The following is a 19,392-nucleotide window of genomic DNA, read 5'->3' as shown; positions in this document are numbered from 1 at the left end:
AGGTAGAGTCTTCTGTAATAGGGTACGTCAAATACAAGCTCTGTCTTTGCTTATTTATACAAAATAGCCTCTAACCCCCAGTCCACTATGCTGCACAAGATTTATTTACAAAGTTTTCAGCCAGAGTTAGAGTTCCAGGAGTTCTGAGTATACATGAACTTCCCTCCAGCAAATAATTTGGGGTTAGTTTTTGTGATCTGACTTGATTTCAACATATTTGTCCACTTATGTTTAGAAAATACATAGTTATGAGCAATTTTTTTTTTCCAGCGAGCAATATTTTCATTTTAGGGTACACTATGTAGAACAAAGACTAAATGTATTAAATACATTCCTGCATGGGTTATACATTAAATTTCTGGACAGTGACATGATCCCTACATCCTAAGCAAGACAGAAAGTTATATAATTTTTCAAAATGTTTAGTGAGATCAGTTGACCCATACTTTGAAGAGCATTCAAATTTCTCCCCATGGAATAATACAAATCCCACATAAACCCACATTTATCTAATTTTCCTATCTTTTAAAATGTAGAAAAATTCAGGTTCCTTTGCTAAGTAAATAACATGTTGTTCTTCAAGATAATTGTCATGTGACTGCATTAGTTGGCTAACCTTGTGTTCTTGCTAAGATACATTATTATTTGAAAAGAAATTGTTTTCATATGAGGTATGGAGAAAGAGATTCTAAAAGTACAAACATCCTCATCCATAGCTTCAGTATTTAATCAGGTATTTTCAGCACACTGGTAAAACTGTAAATGGTAAGCATATTTGAAAGTGACATTTATTCTTTTCCATTTTAATTTTATTTTATTATGTTAGTCACCATACAGTACATCATTAGTTCTGTTTTTGTTTTTTTAGATTTTATTTATTTATTTGACAGAGACAGTGAGAGAGGGAACACAAGCAGGGGGAGTGGGAGAGGGAGAAGCAAGCTTCCCACGGAGCAGGGAGCCCGATGTGGGGCTTGATCCCAGGACCCTGGGACCATGACCTGAGCCGAAGGCAGACGCTTAAAGACTGAGCCACCCAGGCGCCCCAGTACATCATTAGTTTTTGATGTAGTATTCCATGATTCATTGTTTGCATATAACACCCAGTGCTCCATGCAATACATGCCCTCCTTAATACCCATCACAGGGCTAACCTATCCCCCCACCCCCCTCCCCTCTAAAACCCTCAGTTTGTTTCCTGGCGTCCATAGTCTCTCATGGTTCATCTCCCCCTCCGATTTCCCCCCCTTCATTTTTCCCTTCCTTCTTCTAATGTCAAAGTGACATTTATTCTTAGAATTCATTTTGATACTATTTTTTGTACAGCATTTATAAAATAATTTCCTAAATGAGATATTCATATACAAAATTTCACATAGTAGAAAAGCTACTTCCTGCAGAAATCTGACTCAAGTATAGATTTAATAATAAGCTAAAACATTGGTTTATCTTGAGACTACTGGTTGTGCGTAGTGATAATATCCCCATAAGCACCTGTAGAGCACTTCATATTATTTAATATCATTTATCATTTAATCACAAATAGTTACAAATATCAATAAATTATTTGAATTGGTCAAAATGCAGAAAAAGACCTAAATTCATATTTCAAGTAACTTTTATTAGCATTTTGCTGATAAGTAGAGCATTTAACCAAAAGAAATAAATTTAGCTTTGGAGCAAATATGTCAGAAAAGTGGTTTCTCATTAACATATAAAAATGCCTATACCACAACTACTATCAATCTTATTTAGTTCACTCTTAAATATGTAAAGGCATTATACTAAATGGGCTCAGCTGGGGCACTGGCCAGACACCACAAAGCCTAGGGACTAGAACCTGACATGTTAAAGCAGGTTAGGAATTCAACAGGAAGGAGCCAAAATCTGGAAAGGAGATGGAGGGTACAAATCATTGTCTTTAAGAAGTACAAGGAATCATAGCTGGGAAAACCAAGTATTACTAATAGAACCACAGTCTGGAGCAAGGCCCATGAGAGTGTGATCCAAGGGGAAACAGGTGCAACTGGAATTGGATGGCAAGTCCTGGGATTACTGGGTATGGAATGTGGGTTGCATTACCTCATGGGTCAGCTGGTATGAGGCATAAGAGGTGGACCTTACTTAAAGGTGCACGCTGGGAAAGACAGATAAAACATATCAAATCTTGTTAGTATTAACTACATACCTGGTAATGATAACAGTTATTAAAATGTAATTCTACATGGAGATTTGTTTTCTTATCCAGAATGCTATATTAGGAGTAGTCATGCAATTGCTGACTTCTACTTATTGATTTGAAATATTATTCGAACTAAATATTTAGGAATCCTATTCTGTAATTAACATTTATAAGTGATTAGAATGAATTAAATATCTACTAAATTCCAAATAAAATTACTTATATGTCATTTTGAAGAGAATGAAGCTTAAATCCTTCATCCTGATAAATAAGAATAAAAGAATTTCATCACTTTGACTAACACGAGATAGAAAATAAAAATTATGTGTTCGAAAATGAACTGTTTCTGATTTGTTGCAATTTGGGGTGTGATTTAGTCTTATCATGGTGCTATTAGGAAGTAAAAAAAGCTACTCCAATTCAATATAATTTTTTGTTGTCCTTTTCACCTATGTATGATTATATAATTCCAGCCAAGCCATTTATATGATTTTTAAATTCTGGATCCAGGGTCTTCTCTTTAAAAACTGTACTTAATTATCCCTCCTCTTGGTTTTCACAAAGGATGTTTCAGCCTCATGTTAGTTTTTGATTTGCAATACATGCATTTTTCTGAAAAATGTTCTGAGACACTTTTGTGTGTAAGGGAAATAATTCTCTCCTAGAGGATGTTGCTTGATGCAGGAAAAATAACATGGTAAAACAGCAACTCACAGGAATACTTTCAAAATGTGTATCTCTATTGATATAATGTGAATTTGTTTGATTCACAAAATCAAACTCTGGAATTAATGGTGAGAAGAGAAACTAAAGAACACACAAAAAGAACAGAAATACGCTAAGGCCTCAAGGGAAATTTCAGGAACATAGGAAAATTCCTAAGTACCTAAAAAAAAAAACCAAAGTTGTACTTTCCTGAAATTTGTCAGTAACATGTGCCATGAATTAAATATTTGAAATAGCATAGATTTAAAAATAAAGTTAAAATTCCCACTATTCCCAATATAAAAGATCCATGTTCTTCTACTCTTCTCCTGACCCCTCTCCATAGTAGGAGGCTGAACTTCACTCTTCACTGGCACAGGAAGGGAAATGAGACATCACTCCAGAGGGTGACCTGACCAGGGCAGAAAACAGTTTTTCTGGGAACTGCACAGCATTTATAAGTCTCTTGATAATTGCACCTTCAGTGTCTTGGTTTGCTTCTTGAGCTCCTATTGTGCTATGCCCTGCCAACCAGTGCGAACACAAGGGCTTTTCCCTAGTCTCAGTGCAACCAGCAGTGTGGCTGCCCCAGACACAAGAAGTTGAGGGATGTGGTTGATGTGGATTCATTTAAATTCTGATTATCAAGACCCGGTTTGTGAGAGGGTTTAGGGTGCTAGATTTCTCTTCTGTGCCCAGAACAATATGTCTTTGCACTCTGAGACGCTGCATGGTAAACATAATGGACATTTATGTGTATATGCCTGGGTGTTTTCCAGTATCCCAAGAGATTGCTGAAAATACACACACACACACACACACACACACACTCACACACACTTAGCAGTAAGGCAAAAAGATCAAGTGAGTTGTAATAAAACTTAGTTCAGTCTTCAAACTAGAGAGATGGCATCATCATCAATTAAAAAAAATTCTTTGGAGTAAGACTGCCTGAAACCTCACCCAGGCCAGAGGTTTCTTTCCATCATGGCAGCTTTGGAGATAATCGGGAAAAATCTCTTAGAGATTCTGGCTGTTTAACCCCAAGTGTCACTAGTGGGGTCAACAGTTAGCTGTCCTTTTTGCCTCCCCTCACCTGCTCACCACACACACATACCCACACACCCGTACGCACATATTCTCTACAATCCTTACCTTCTGTTTTGAGGTCGGTGGTCCTACATTTGTCTTCCTTCTGCTCTTTCCTCAGACCAGAGAGTCAAGATTTGTGCACATGTATACAGAAACACATAGGCAATCTCCTAAATATTCATTTGGCTAACAGTCCAGCAAATTCCAGTACTCTAAGGATTAACTAGTCACTTTATTTCTTTTGGAGGGCTCTGCTATAACCGAAGCCCAACATTTTGTTTATCTTCCACTGTTTATCTTCCAAGGAACATGCTCAAATGCACTCATCATGACAAAGTACCTGCTGTGGAAATACATTTTTAAATGGTGAAAAGGCTTTTTTGGAGAAGGGGGTTATTATCTGATTTTTAAATTTTTTTGATTCTTTGTAGGAATGGACAAAATACAAGATTCTTAGAGATTTTAAACAACTTTTAAGCAGTGTTTCTAGGCCCTCTTTAGTGTATAAAGTTAAGCAGATCTACCTTTATGTTAAATGGACATTTGAAATCTATAAATATAAATAAATTTCATCTAAGTTAATTGTTTTGACCTGCTCCTCCTGCAACAAAACTTTTTGGAGAACTGCTAACAAACAGTAAAAGAAACATTTGCATTTCAGAGCCCTTTATTTCCCCAATCATGCATTAGTGTGGGTTCTCATGAATAATGCAAAGATTCAGTGGCAGGAAGACAAAAAAGAGAGAAAAGTAAAGCAAAGATGGAGATAACAAATGACTCCACAAACTATACCATTAATCCTTGAATGACTGAGAATTGATTATTAGTGAGCTCATTTTTTTGTTTCAGTTATTGACTAGAGAAGGATGACTTTGCAGAGGATCATAAAGCATGGTTGAACAGAGGCTCTCTCAAAATGCTCAAGTCTGTATTTTTTCCCTAAATGGATGTCAACCCTAGAAATATTTAAAGTAATATGTTATCACTGAGAAAAGAAATTAAGATTTTAGTTCCTTCTCTAAATATATCTTCTTGAAAGTAAATTGGAAGTAAGGGAGCTAAGGAACTCGATTGCTTGTCTCAATGGCTAGATTATGTAAACAAATAACTCTAATATGATGTAAGTGCTATATCCACAATATGTGCTTTGGGAGAACAGACAATAAATTATATCAATAGCAATTAAGATATATATTCTTAGCCTTTTCTCAACCCACATTTTACTCAATTAACATTCAATAAATATTTAGTGGGCACATATTATATGCCAGACATTTACATTTTAACAATGCCAACTATTATCTCAAAATTTTTTAAAAACAAAGATTCTTAAATAAATGGGGATTAAGGAGATAGCCAATGATTTGCCTTGGGAACATGAGAGAAAGAATCCAGAGACCTGCCTGGGACCAGAAGTGTGCTAGTAAATGTTTAACGACTGGCTCTCCAGGTTTAAAAAAAAAAGGAGGTGTGATTTGTAGCATTCATGAATTAATGTGATATAAGTATGATTGCCATGTTTGATTTCAAGCTACATTCTGATATCACTGAATGCAAAACTGGGAAGAGATGCACACAACCCCTTCTCCTGATTCATTATGAACCCACTGTAGCCATAATTCCATAATTGTTAGTACCCACCAGACAATTTAAGACTGAGAGCCTATTTATGACTATGAAACAGGTAGACCTGGGAGACTGAAGAGCTTTGCAGAATGACTCCTAAATGCACACGGATATATTTACCTATGCTCCCATTGTCTTTATCTCTTATCTTCTCTTGATTTTAGAGTGTCCACACTCATATGTTGTCTCTCTTTAGCCCTCTGCTACGTTGAGCACCCAACCTCTGCTACTACAAAGAGAAAAACAACTTCTGCTATGGGAAGCTGACAATAACCTTGAGTGACTTCAGCAACATGGTTTACCATTTTGTCACACAATACTAAAAAGCTGTGTACTCAGCATTGAGATTTAATAAAATTAGTAAATATTTCTACTTCATCAAGGAAATTCTTAAATAAAACTTGGAGTTTTTCATCAAGAATATGTTGAAATGAAAAATTCAGTAACTATAAGCCTTCAAGGGAGCTAAATTTTCAGTTTACCCATTATTGCTTTGTACCATCAGTGCAAATGTCAGAACAATTTAAAGGGCAAATAATACCTTAGTGTTATTATGAAAATAACTTTTAACCTTGCAGGCCCTGTGAAAGGACCTCTGGTTGCCCTAGGGGTCCTTGGACAGCATTTTGAGAGCTACCCGCTAGTCCAAAATCACAAATGTCTCTTGGTTTTGGTTATTGCAAGAGGTTCCCCTCATCAATTCTGGCCACTTTGTAACCCATTCACCAACAAAAAGCCAAAGTGGACTTGCAATAAGGCAATTCTAATCATGTCTCTTCCTACTCAAAACCCTTTTATGACTTCCCATTACTCTTATGATAAAATTCAAACACTTACCAAGGCTGACAAAGCCGTCTGTGATTTGGTCCTTGCCTACTTCTACAGACTTATCCCCCTTCTGTTCTCTTCAATCTATTTGCAACAGACACACTAGCTTCTTTCTGTTCCTCAAACACAAGATCTTTGCACATGCTTTTCTTTGTACTTGTAATCCTTTCTCCATTTTCCATTTATGTGATCCTGCAGATGTCAACTTAAGTCTCACTCTAAGAGGCTTTCCCCACATGACCCCCATTAGATCAGATCCTCCCATTGTAAGTGCTCACGTTCTTATAATTATATAATTAGTGTTGTACTTATTTTTAAGATCTACCTCTTCCGTGAGACTATAACTGTTCTCATGGATGAGACTGTGTCTGTCATGCTTCCCACTGTATCCCTAATACACAGAGTAAGGGCTTTGAATGCTGTCTGATTTTATTAAAGAGTGTCACCTACCATGAAAAAGAAGGAATGGATGATTATCTACATTAAATGTCAATCTATCTGCTCCTTTGACCATGTATAACACTGACCCTATGGGCTTCAATTGAAGGAGCAACAAAGCACTTTAATCCAACACCAATGTACCTCATAAATACTTTCATCATTTAAAAGAAAGTGCAAGCTGGAGGTGAAGAGAACACATCTCTCGTTCCCTACAGGAATCAGATTGGAGCCAGACCAGTATGGCTATACTCAAAACTGAAACTCATCTCCAATAATAAGAGTATTGTTACATAAATAAATTTGTTATATCTAAATTCCTCTTTCCTTTAATTTGATGTATTTCTAAGAAAGTTCCTAAATTCTTTATATAAATATACTTTCAACAATCAGCAGTCATTCTACTATCTCATCCAATCCTCCATTTCAGTAAAAATGTTGAAGTCTGTACTAGCTCTGAGTCAAGTCTGTAGCTTCTTGACTTTCTAGAAAAATTATTATACTCCCAAGCTTAACACCACAGTAAGTCTTACCTTTAGAAAATACTGTGGGTCTCCTCCTACTAAGGAAAAATATGCCAGAAATCAAGTAACTCCAGGAGGCTCAAAGTTCTTTAGAATCTGCTGAATATGGTGTGCACATGTCTTATGCCAAAAGGACAACCAGCAGGTAACTAGACACAGTAGTTTAAGAAGGTACCATTAGATATTTTAATTTTTAATATTTATTTTTTGCTCAGTTCAAAATAAGCCACTAAAATGATTTAAGACTTCCTGAAATACTCCTGTAAATATTCTCTGTTAATTCTACTTAAGATGAAATTGATGTATCTTACACAATGCAGTGCATAAACAATTCATAGTAAGTCATAAAACTCAGGATTGCTTGGTGACAAAAAATTTTGGTTAAATCACTAAACATTTTATTTATAATGTCTCAACTACATTTGGAAGCATGTGAGACATTGTTTCCTTTTCTGTTTCCGGCAGTGTTCCTCCCAAAGCTAGAGTTTGTTTTAGAAAGACAAAGATTAAACACTGCAGTGAATTATTTCTCTGCTTATGTGCAAACACCTTTTTTTTTTTGCTTGTCCTTGTGATTTTTTGAAATCTAGTATTTATTACACTGTGTTTAAAAAAGAGACAGGTTAAAATGCAGCTTGAAAAAGAGAGGATGGCAACTGTAAGATATCTAACTACAGTGACCTACTGCAATCGGGTCAGCAAGAGGCTAGGAATGAACGTATTTGTAATGGAAATAGGGACTTTTCTGGAACATTTAAATAGCTGATATTGTGCCATTGCCTTGGAAACTCACTTGGACGTAATCAGTCTTTTTTTTTTTTTTTTTTTGGTTAGGTTTGAGAAAGGAATCCCAGATGGAAAAGTTCAAATAGGAGATTACTATCTAGAGGAGAGCTAGTGGTTGTGTTTGAAAACCTAGACATCAAGAGCCCACTGAAGGGGGCTGATTGCTGAAAGAAAGGAAGCACTGGGAATCTCCACTCTGTAAGTGTGGAAGCATCACAGAAAAATTCTCTCCTCTGCAGCAGTTGAATGACAGTGTTATTGAATGGCTTGGAATTTACCTGTATCCTTTTATATTAGCTGTTTCTAATTTCCTTTTTTATTTGTACTATTTGATTGTAGGCTAATCACCCAACTGATGAGTCACATAGGACTCTATAGTTCTATTATACCTCCTTTAAGGAAATTTTTACTCACCAAAAGTTGTAAGACTAAATGACTCATCTATGGTGTATTATAGACAACTTTCTTGATCTCATAAAAGCTGATTGTACAATTTGTGCATTATCCTGCTTGCTTTTGCTTTCCTACTTGCTTCCTTCATTTTTTTAAAGACTTTATTTATTTGACAGAGACAGAGAGAGAGAAAGCACAAGGAGGGAAAGAGGCAGGCAGAAAGAGAGGGAAAAGCAAGCTCCCCACGGAGCAGGGAGCCCAATGCAGGCTCCATCCCGGACCCTAGGATCATGACCTGAGCCGAAGGCAGATGCTTAACCAACTGAGCCACCCAGGTGCCCCCTTACTTGCTTCCTTTAGGCATGCTTTTTCCATAGCTAGTGCCTTCTCCAGACCTTGAGCAAGAGGAAGGTAAGACTTCAAATTTAGGCCAGCCATGTTATTAGAAGAATGCTTGGAAGGGGTTATGGAAAATAAGAAATTGCCAGCAAAAGTGAAGTTTATAAATTATTTATGAATATCATTGATTCATATTAAAAATTCTCCCTGTCTTGGGACACCTGAGTGGCTCAGTCGTTTGAGTGTCTGACTCTTGGTTTTGGCTCAGGTTATGATCTCAGGGTCATGGGATCGACCCCCACATCAGGCTCCAAACTCAGTGCGGAGTCTGCTTGAGAGATTCTCTCTCTTCTCCCTCTCCCTCCTTCTCTGCCCTTCCCTCTGGTTATGTTCTCTCTCTCTCTCTCAAATAAATAAATGAATAAAATCTTTTTAAAAAGTCTCCCTTTCTTTAGAACAAAACTGTCTGATAGAATGTTTTTTGATGATTGAAATGTTCTGTACCTGTGCTCTTCAATGCAGTTACCACTGGTGCAAATGAATAACAGAATTTTTTTAAAACTTATTTATTTATTTTAGAGAGAGAGAGAGAGAGAGAGAAAGAGCACTCAGGGGGAGGGGAAGAGGGAGAGGTTGAGAGAATCTGAAGCTGACTCCGCGCCAAGCACTAAGCCCAACGTGGGGCTCGATCTCACGACTCCAAGACCATGACCTGAGCCGAATTCAAAAGTCCGACACTCAACTGACTGAGCCACCCAGGCACCCTAAGTAACTGAATTTTTAATTGTATTTCATTTTAATTGTTTTAAATTTAAATAGCCACATGTAGCTAATAGCTATTGCAGTGGTTAATGCGGCTCTTGAACGTGCCTTTCTAATTATCATGTTTGGCTATATGGTATCATTTCATTAACTCCAAAACTACTAATTTAGAAACCATGATTATTTGACTTGGATTGAACTAGTCTGTCACTGACTTCTTGAACTATGAAGAAATCAAGAAATGGCTGATGAAGAAATGACTGATAATCAGATTAAGATCAAAAGTTGCATAGGAGCAGAAACCTAATACAAGAACTAATTTAGAACCATTAAAACTATTTATAAATTAATAATAGATTTGTTAGATGATGAATCCCTTTTATTATTCATTGATGTGAAGCAGGTCTAAATGAACTCTTACACAGAAACACTCTGGAGATGGTTAATTCTATGTGTCAACTTCATTGGGCTAAGGGATGCCCAGACAGCTGGTAAAACTATTTCTGGGTGAGTCTGTGAGGGTATATCTCAAAGAGGTTAGCATCTGAATTAGACTGAGTAAAGAGATCTGCCCTCACCAGTGCAGGTGGACATCTTCCAATCCACTGAGGGCCTGAATAGAACAAAAAGATGAAGGAAGGGCAAGTTCTTATTCTCTCTTCTTGAGCTGTGAGATTCATCTTCTCCTGACCTCACATATCAGAGCTTCTGGGTTTTGGACATTGCAACTTTGGCACTTACACCATCAGCTCCCTTATTTCTCAGGCCTTCAGACTCGGACTGAATTATACCACCTGCTTTTCTGTCTCTTCAGGTTGCAGACTGCAGATCATAGGGCTTCTTGGCCTCCATAACAGTATGAGCCAATTCCCATAATTAATCTCCTCATATATATATATCCATATATAGCCCATTGATTCTATTTTTCTGAGAACCCTGCCTAATACAACTCCTTAATATTTATACATTTAAGCATTTACTCAAACTATGTGACAGACACTGGGCTTATACAGAAGATTTTTTTTTTTAACTTGCTGTGAAGAAGCCCATTTTTGCCCTAGAGATTAAATGTCTACCTTTGGACCCCTCAGTGGCTCAGTTGGTTAAGCCACTGCCTTTGGCTCAGGTCATGATCCTGGAGTCCCTGGCGCGAGTCCCACATCGGGCTCCCTGCTCGGCAGGGAGTCTGCTTCTCCCTCTGACCCTCCCCCCTCTCATGTGCTCTCTCTCTCATTCTCTCTCTCATAAATAAATAAAATCTTCAAAAAAAAATAAATGTCTACCTTTGACTTAGTAGAATTTAATATTAATATATTTGACACCTTGAAGATATACAAGGACATCAAAACCATTTAACATAAAAAAAAAACTCACTTTCATTTTTAAACATGTCACCAGCACTTTGTTTAATGTATTTCATATTTCATACTTTTCACATAAATAATACTGAACCTTTCTCAGATGAGTACAAAATAATGATGTTTTTTAATATTTTACTTAATTGTATTTTATAGTGATTATTTATGTGATTGTTTCTTTAGTATAATATATTAGCATATGGTATAGTATAAATATGTGTGTATTATATCAAATATTTAAGGTTTTTTGCTACATTTTTATGTAATAAGTTAAAAATGTTCCCAATATTTAAACCATGATTTAGTTTTATGTATAATGGATAGCACTAATGTACTAATGTAAGTATAAATACTAATATAAGTACTATATTTCCCATAATAAATACTATAGATTTAACTATACTTATATAACCATAAGAATAACCATAAGTATATGTACTAATATAAAGATAAGTACTAATAGTTTCTTTTTCTAATTTCTTGCATTAGGTATTATTTTAACACCTGACACGTAATATCATTAAGAAAAATGATGAATTGATTTGCACATAATGAAAGGGACTTAATATAAGTTAACCTTTCCAGATACATTGAGCATGGGCTATGGAGCCAGACCGCAACACTGTTCAATTCCCAGCTCTCCCACATACTAGAAATACCTTTGAACAAGTCATTAAACTCATCTGTGCTTCAGTTTCCTCACTGGGAAAGTAGAAAATAATATTTATCTCTTCATAGGGTCATAGTGATAGTTACATAAAAAGATTCGTGAAAATTGCGAGGACGGGCGCCTGGGTGCTTCAGTCAGTTAAGCATCTGCCTTCAGCTCAGGTCATGATCCCAGGGTCCTGGGATCGAGTCCCGCATCAGCCTCCCTGCTCAGCAGGGAGTCTGCTTCTCCTCTCTCCCTCAGCTGCTCGCCCTGCTTGTGCTCGCTCACTCTGTCAAATAAATAAATAAAATCTTTAAAAAAAAAAAGAAAACTGCAAGGTAAACTAAATACATTTGGGACCCTGTGTCATTTACTTAGAGGAGATATTTGAGGAGGAGGAGCTTGCCAAAGTCAACCTATTATTATAGTATCTGTTTTCATAGAAAACTAAACCAGAGTTTACATACTGGAAGATTTTTATTCCAGGTATCTAAATTGGTAGATAAAACCTTTGAAAATTTTCATTTCCTTAAGGAATGTTAATTTACTTATCTTTTTCCTCTCAGTACAAGATTGGAAAATCCATACCCTTTTGTAATTTTTGTACTTTGTTTTGAAGAATATAGTTTGGACATAGAGTTATTGCTAAAGATGTCCCCTGTGTTGAAAACAAATGTATTTTTCTCTGAAGGACATATGCATGAAATTTGAAAATAGGGGCTTTACTCTATCTGCCTATAAAGCCAAAGAACGGATATATTAAAAATGGGAAAAACTTCTAAGCAAACTTTGCTGTAATGAATACTGCCCTAGAAAAGATGTAATATTTGTGAAAGGCTCTCATCCAAAAGCATGATCAGAAATTTTCAAGTAGAGCATTGAATTAGTTCTCTAAATGCCACTATGCACTCAGTAAAGAGATTTAGCTGGCAATGCAAATCAAATTGGGAAAACCGAACATCTTAGTAATGCTGCCAATTTCTCAAGCCTCAAAAATTTAGATCTTTGAATTCATGCTTAAGTTAGTAGTATAGTATATGAAATGTTCCATAGCTTAGTTTAAACCTTACCTTTAAAGGTATGTACTTGTGATCCTATTCCCCAGTTGATTCCTCAACTGTATGCTCTTAGGAAATTTGAAGGAAATAATTGCTCCAAATTGAAGAGCTAAATAGAGAAATGTGGGCAGAAAACAAGTGTGCTTTCGAACCCCTATTTCTCTCTTTGTATTAGCTTTTTTTTAAGATTTATTTATTTATGGGGGTGGGGAAGGGCAGAGGGAGAGAGAGAGAGAGAGAGAAACCCAAGCAGACTGCCCGCTGAGCGGAGAGACTGACGCAGGGCTCCAAGACCCTGAGACCTCGACCTGAGCCGAAACCAGGAGTCGGGTGCTCAAAAGACTGCACCAGGCAGGTGTCCCTCTTTGTATTAGCTTTGAGACCATTAGTTTACAGAGTTGTGGGAGCTCAAATACAATAGACATTTATTTGCTACTCGTGATAAGTCCAAAATGGGAGTTCTTTTTTGACAGATGGTCTTCTTTGAGCAGAAATTCAGAGACCTAGGCTTCTTTCAGTTTTGGCTCCATTCTTTTCAACATGTTTCCAAGAGGGCCATGCTAGTCTACAACCAATCAAAAGGGAAAGGAATAAATAGCATCAGATGGAAAGGTTTCCTGGGCCAGGCCTGGGAAAGAGACACACACACTTCCACTCATACTCCACTGGCTGAAACTCAGTCACATGCAAAGGAAGCTAAGAAATATAGCCCAAGCTATGCCAAGGATGACAGGCAACAGTGCCATACCCTTCTGGATAATCTCCAGCCTGCAGGCTATATAGTTTTCTCTCCTCAGTCACTGGTGCTTTCCCGGCTGCCTCCATCACCTCTTCAATTGTTGGAGGAAAGTAGTCTCATTAATTAATTTATAGTTACGTGTCAGCCCTGGGTGTGCATTTTAAACCACAGGAATGATTACTCACTGTGTAAAAGACACATGGAGGAGCTTTGTTGTTGTTTTGTTTTGTTGTTTGTTGTTGTTTTGGGGGTGGTTTGGTAAAAGGATCAAAAAATGCTTTAAGCATGAGCTCCTTAGTTTACAAATAAGGCAAACTCTAAAAAGCAGTCAATTTTCTGGAAAGTGGAGGAGAGGATACAAATTAAGGAATACATGTTATAAATGGCATCTATTCAATTCTGGTTTTTTCCTCGTCTCTTTAGTTATTCACAGTGTAAAGTCGTGGCCGATTGATATCTCTACTGGTATTAGGTGAAAGATGCATCTTAACAATTCAACAACAGAGACCATGTGTGTTAATTCCTCTGCTGAGTTAGCATGCATAAAAGATCTAATAGAAATCTCAAATGCAGCATATTCCAAAACTGAAAAGTTGACTTTCCTCCACACACCTGCTCCACATACATCCTTTCCCTTCTCTGCTGATGCAACTCTATCCAAACCCCTCCATGGGACTAAAACTTTAGAGTCATTTTTGACTTTTCTCCTTCTTTCACACTTCTTATCCAAGTTTCCAGGAAATACTGTTGACTCTGTGTTCAAAATGCTCAGAATATAAGTGCTTCTCCCCATCTTCACTGCTCTATGTTCAGGCTCCCATCCTCTGTTGCCTGGATTACTGAGAAAGACCACTAATTTCACTGCTCCTACTTCTACCTAACATCATCACCATGACTACTTCCATGCTCTTCTACACACACACACACACACACACACACACACACACACACACACACACAAACTGAATCTACTCCAACTCATGAGGTGAGGGGAGAGGCAAAAGGAGAAGCAGTGAAATTAGGAGGCTATTGCAGTAATGAAGGTTAGAGATAATAAATGCTCCTGCTACTACCCCTCACTCAGTCGTCTTCAACCATAATGACCTCATTGCAAAACTAGATATTCTTTTACCTTTCTCTCCAACATTCCCTTCTAAACAAGACTTATCCTGAGCATCCTATTAAATATTCCAATGTGTTACCCATCCTCCCACCCAGAATTTCCAAGTCTTCCTTTTTTTATTTTTAAGATTTTATTTATTTGAGAGAGAGAGATCACAAGCAGGGGGTAGGGTAAAGGAGAAGCAGACTCCCCGCTGAACAGGAGGCCTGATGCGGGACTCAATCCCAGGACCCCAGGATCATGACCTGAGCGGAAGGCAGACACTTAACCAACTGAGTCAGCCAGGCACCCCACCAGAATTTCCAAGTCTTCTTAAACCAATTTCCCTTTTTCTTTTTTTTAAATTGAGGCATAATTGACATATAACATTATATTCAGGTGTGCAATGTAGTAATTTGATATTTGTATATATTGTGAAATATGTAAAACAAAATATATACAATATATAAATAATAAAATAATGTGAATATATAAAAATTAAATATATACACACAAAATATGGCATATATAAATATATTAAATATATTTTAAATTTTAAATATATAATAAAATATATAAATATAAATAATATAGTAAATATATTAAATAAAAATATAAAAATAAAACTCCCTTAAGTCTTGTTAACATCCATTATCTACATAGTTACCAGAAATAATTTTTTTGGTGATAAGTACTTTTAAGATCTACTTTCTTTGCAACTGTCAAATTTGTAATACAATATTAATTTATAGTCACCATGATGTACATTATATTTCCATGACTTATTTACATTATAACTGGAAATTTGTACCTTTTGACAACCACCTTCATCCATTTTACTCACCACTCACCCCCTGCCTCTGGCTACCACAAATCTGTTCTTTGTATCTATGATCTCATTTCTGTTTGTTTGTTTGTTTTAAAGATTTCACATACGAGTGATATCATATGGTATTCATCTCTTCTGTCTGACTTATTTCACTTTGCAAAGTGCCCTCAAGACCCATCCATGTTATTGCAAATGGCAAGATTTCATTTTTTGTGGCTAAATAATATTCCATTGTATCTACATATCCCATTTTCTTTATTCATCCATTGATGAACTGTTATGTTGTTTCCATGTCTTGGCTATTGTAAATAATGCTGCAGTGAACATTAGGGGTGCATACATCTTTTCAAATTAGTGTTTTCATTTCTTCAGGTAAATACTGAGAATTGGAATTGTTGGATGGTATGGAAGTTTTATTTTTAAGTTTTTGAGGATACTCCATACTGTTTTCTGTAGTGACTGTACTAATTTACATTCCCATCAAAAGTGTACAAGGGTTCCCTTTTCTCCACATCCTCACCTATATTTGTTATTTGTCATCTTTTTTATAATAACCACTGTAATAGGTATGAGGTAATATCTCATTGTGGTTTTAGTTTGCATTTCCATGATGATTAGTTATATTGAGCATCTTTTCATGTACCTGTTGGCCACCTATATGTCTACTTTGGAAAAATATCTCTAGATGCTCTGCTCATTTCCCAATTGGATTGTTTCTGTTTTGCTACTGAGTTGTGTGAGGTTTTTTTTAATATTTTGAATATTAACCCATTATCAGATACAAGATTTATAAATATTTTCTCCCACTCAGTACACTGCCTTTTCATTTTGTTGATGGTTTCCTTTGCTGTACAGAAGCTTTTTCATTGATGTAGTCCCACTTGTTTATATTTGCTTTTGTTGCCTTTGCTTTTGGTGTCAAATCCAAGAAATTGTTGCTATTGATGTCGTGGAGCTTACCTGATTTTTCTTTTTCATATAATATATAATGCTCTCTAACATACTTTATAATTTGCATGATTTTTATATTCATTGTTTGCTTCTCTTCCAGAATGTAAGCTCCATAAAAGCAGAGATTCCTTTTGTCATATTTTCCCATTGCTGTCTTTCCAGTGCCTAGAAGAATACCTAGCACATAATAGACACTCTATAAATATTTATTGTATGTTGATTGAATTTTTCTAAATAGTAACATAATTTAAAATTGATGATCCTATAAGTTTTAAGCTTTTCTAGGTCACTACTACATGATAGAGAAGTTTAATCAAAATTCTTGGGAACAAATTTCTTGAGGTATGTTTGATGGAACATTAATCTCACAAAATACTCTTGCCAGATAAATGTATAAAATATGGCTTGCCATACCTCCCTCTTGGAGATTTGAAAAGTGTGTTAATATATTATAGTGTCTGAGATAGTCTGCTGTACAAAAACCTGTTTAATTCTAATCCAGCATTTCCTAAATTTACTTAATGTACCTCTTTTCTTCATGGAGCAGCTATTAGCATCCCTATGGAGTGTTTGCTCTGATGCTTACACTGGGGAAATATTGTTCTGGACCAGTGGTTTAAAAATAATATATCCAAATGGGTTTTAACCCAGAAATACAGGTTAGCTTCACATGAAAATCAATCATTGTAATTTAGTATATTAACTAAATAAAAGATAAAAGTCTCCTGATCATCTCAATAGATATGGACAAAGCATTTGACAAAATTCAAAATTCTTTCATGATAGAAACACTCAACCAATGAGGAGTAGAAGGAAATGTCTTCAACCTGACAAATGACATCTACCAAAAAAAAAACAAAACCAACTTACATCATCAATGGTAAAAAACTGAAAGTTTTCCCCCTATGATCAGGAATCAGAAAAGAATGTTCACTCTCACTATTTCTACAGATCATTAAACTACAGATACTAGCCAGAGCAGTTAGACAAGAAAAAGAAATAGAAGCATCCAGATTGGAAAGGAAGAAGTAAAACCATCTCTATTTGCAGGTTACATGATTTTTATGTCAAACACACATATACTATTAGAGCTAATAAAATGAGTTCAGCACAGTCGCAGGATATAAAACCAGTATACAAAAATCAGTTATATTACTATACAAATGAGTAAACCAGAAATAAACCTAAGACAATAATTCCATTGGTAATAGCATCAAAAAGAGTAAAATACTAAGGAATAAATCTAACAAGAAGTGCAATGTAAGTATACTGAAAACTACAGAACATCATTAAAATTTAAATCAATGAAGACCTAAATAAATGGAAGGATGTGTTGGAATGGAAAGAATCAATGCTGCTAAGATGGAAATACTCCCCACACTGACCTACAGATTCAACACAATCTCAATCAAAATACCAGTTGACATTTTTTTTCAGAAATTGACTAGGTGATCCTAAAATTCATATGGACACTCAAGGGACCCCCAAATAGCAAAAACAATCTTGAGAAAGAACAAAGCTAGAAAACACACTTCCCTATTTCTATACTATAAAGCTACAGTAATCAAGATGGTGTGGAACTAGCCTAAGGATAAACATATAGATAAAGGAAAATAATTGAGAATTTTCACAGCAAATTAATGATGGAGCTGAGATTCAAACCCAGATCAGACATGAAATTATATGGAGTTTTTTTTTACTACCACCTAAGTTTTTTGGTTGTTGTTGTTCTCTATATTCTCCACAATACCTACCCCAGGACCATGTGCTTAATAAACACTCACTAGTAACAAATGAATAAATAAATATGCTTCTGGGGTTAACAGCTATCCTATAAGGCAGTGAGTTGAATATAAAGAAGGATAATTATATTTTTAAGTACAACCCACCAGTAATATTGCAGCCAAAGAAAGAAATTAAAAGCTGTAATTGTTGGGGCATCTAGGTGGCTCAGTTGGCTAAACGTCAAACTCTTGATCTCAGCTCAGGTCTTGATCTCAGAGTTATGAGTTCAAGCCCTGTGTTGGAGCCTATGGAGCCTACTTAAAAAAAAAATCTGTAATTGTCTATGTTCTGAATAAAAACACAGTTGGAGTTTCTACACTCTAACATTCTTCATCCTTCAGAATGAATGGGTAAGACTATGAAGTTAAAAATTATCAGCCTGAAATATAAGACACTACCAAACTTAAGACCAAAACTAAAATTAGATTAATTAGGAGGCATTCGCCTCCTAGTTCTACTTTCCCTGCCAACGTATTATTTTCAGTGAGATTAAGATGTGTTAGTTACATGGGAGGGGATATTTTACGTATATACTATACAGGTAGCTTTTCCTGGGAAGTCCCAGGAGGCACTGTAACCTTTAAGATCCTTGGAAAATTTTAGTCTTGGAATAGATTCACAAAAGAAAACAATCCTAAGGAGTTCAATTTCATCAGTGACTAATGTGCTCCATCCCAAACCTGCCTCTTCTGACACAGAGAAGAAAATGCTGTCACAAGCCTATTTCTAACAAATTTAGATTTGACCGCTATTTTCTCTTTCTTCCGTCCTACTGGAGTAATCCACAAGAGCATGGCCTGTTCTCTGGAAGCTGAAGGAAAACACCAACCTATCTGCCTGCAGTCTGGAGGGGATGCTTACAGATCGGGTTGTGGGGTGTACTTGTAGCAGCTGCTTGACAACACAGGGAAGGATGTCCAGAAGAGATTGTGGGTGAACACTAGGCCAAACTGCTCAACTTCTTATTAGTCTCCTTTTATAGACTTGAGAGCTAACCACAAGCAGTTGCATGCTTCGATAAAAGTGGATCATAGAAATGGAAATAAATGCCCTATCTGGCACACATTGTAGACTCATTTCTTTGGACAGCTGAGTGTAAACAGTTGTCTTTTATGGGGTGGTAATGCCTAGCAGGTATTTTTAAAACATTTATATTTTATCTTATCCTATTATATAAATTAAGCTATTTTTAGGTAAAACAAAAAAGTCTGAATATTGGTATTTCATTGTCACTAACCCATAA

The sequence above is a fragment of the Callorhinus ursinus genome, unplaced genomic scaffold (genome assembly GCF_003265705.2).
Source record: "Callorhinus ursinus isolate GAN/ISIS: 27379988/994484 unplaced genomic scaffold, GSC_fseal_2.0 scaffold4, whole genome shotgun sequence".
Lineage (NCBI taxonomy): Eukaryota > Metazoa > Chordata > Mammalia > Carnivora > Otariidae > Callorhinus > Callorhinus ursinus.
This window is presented reverse-complemented; position numbering follows the sequence as displayed.